This window comes from Crocuta crocuta, unplaced genomic scaffold (assembly GCF_008692635.1).
Source record: "Crocuta crocuta isolate KB4526 unplaced genomic scaffold, BGI_CrCroc_1.0 scaffold394, whole genome shotgun sequence".
NCBI classification, from domain to species: domain Eukaryota; kingdom Metazoa; phylum Chordata; class Mammalia; order Carnivora; family Hyaenidae; genus Crocuta; species Crocuta crocuta.
Genome location: NW_027531920.1, coordinates 101,910 through 103,526, shown reverse-complemented (window position 1 = coordinate 103,526; position 1,617 = coordinate 101,910). Strand labels below are relative to the sequence as shown.

At 34.0% G+C, this 1,617-nt stretch overlaps 1 protein-coding gene across 1 annotated transcript in view; it reads right to left on the bottom strand.

The window, feature by feature from the left end:
* LOC144240619 (ectodysplasin-A) overlaps positions 1–1,617 on the bottom strand; it is a 130,154-nt gene that overhangs the window by 100,481 nt on the left and 28,056 nt on the right. The gene's annotated exons all lie outside the window — the stretch shown is intronic.

Below are 1,617 nucleotides of genomic sequence, written 5' to 3'. Positions count from 1 at the left end.
CTCTAACATATTCATTTTAATAGCGGCATAGTATTAAATAGTATAGCTATGTCATAATTAATTCAACCATTTCTCTGTGTATAGATACTAGGGTTATTCCTCTTTTTGCCACTAAAACAGTGCTATAATAAATATCCTTGTATATATGACCTAGGTACTGGTATTTTTAATTCTGTATGATAGATTCCCTAAACTGTAAATGCTAGATTATAAAGGTCACCTAATGTTTAATTTGACTGGAGAGTTGTATTAATATCCAAAATGGGTGTAACAATTTATGTTCTCAAATATGATATATTACATTAACAGAATGAAGGGTAAAAATCATATGATCATCTCAATAGATTCAGAAAAGAATTTCACAAAATTCAACATTCTTTCATGATAAAAATTCTTCACAAACTAGGTATGGAAAGAACGTATCTCAACATAAGAAAAGCTATGACAAGCCCACAGCTAACATCACACTTCACAGCAAAAACCTAAAAAAAGCTTTTCCTCTAAGATCAGGAAAAAGATGAGGATGCCCGTTCTCACCACTTCTTTCAACATAGTACTTGAAATCCAATAGCTAGAACAATTACACAAGAAAAATAAATAAAAGGCATCCAAATTGGAAAGGAAAAAGTAAAATTGTCTCTGTCTGCTGATGATATAAACTTATATATAGAAAACTCCACCCAAAAAACCTGTTAGAAATAATAAATTAATTCAGTTAAGTTGTAGGATACAAAATGAACATATAAAAATCTGTCTTTCTATACACTATCAATGAACTGTTCAAAAAAGAAATTAAGAAAAAGATCCAATTTAATATGAAAAAGAACAAAATACTTAGGAATAAATGTTAAATTTATTCAGTACACTGAAAACTATGAAATGCTGATGACAGAAATTGAAAAAGACACACAGAATAGTAGAAAGATACTTTTGTGTTCTTGGATTGGAAGAACTAATGTTGTTAAAATGTTCATATTATACAAACCATCTATAGATTCAATGCTATCTCTATCAAAATTCCGATGATTTTTTTTCACAGAATAGGAAAAACAATCCTAAAATTCATATGGAAATGCAAAAGGCCCCAAATAGCCCAAGCAATCTTAAACAAAAAGAACAAAGCTGAAGGCATTACATTTCCTTGTTTCTAAATATATTACAAAGGTATGGTAAAACAGTATGGTACTGGCACAAAAACAGTCATATAGACCAATGGAACAGAATAGAGAGCCCAAAAATAAATTATGCATTTACAGACTATCAATCTTCAACAAGGATGCCAAGAGCACACCATGGGAAGAGGACAGTCTTTCAATAAATGGTGCTGGGAAAACTGGATATGCACATGCAAAGAAATAAAAATGGACCCTGCCCTCATAGGATAAAAAAATAAACTCAAAATGGATTAAAGAATTAAGTGGGGCGCCTGGGTGGCTTAGTCGGTTAAGCGTCCGACTTTCGCTTGGGTCATGATCTCGCGGTTCGTGGGTTCGAGCCCCGCATTGGGCTCTGTGCTGGCTGCCAGCTCGGAGCCTGGAGCCTGTTTCGGTCTGTGACTCCCTCTCTCTCTGACCCTCCCCTGCTCGTGCTGTCTCTCTCTCTCTCCTAGAAATAAAT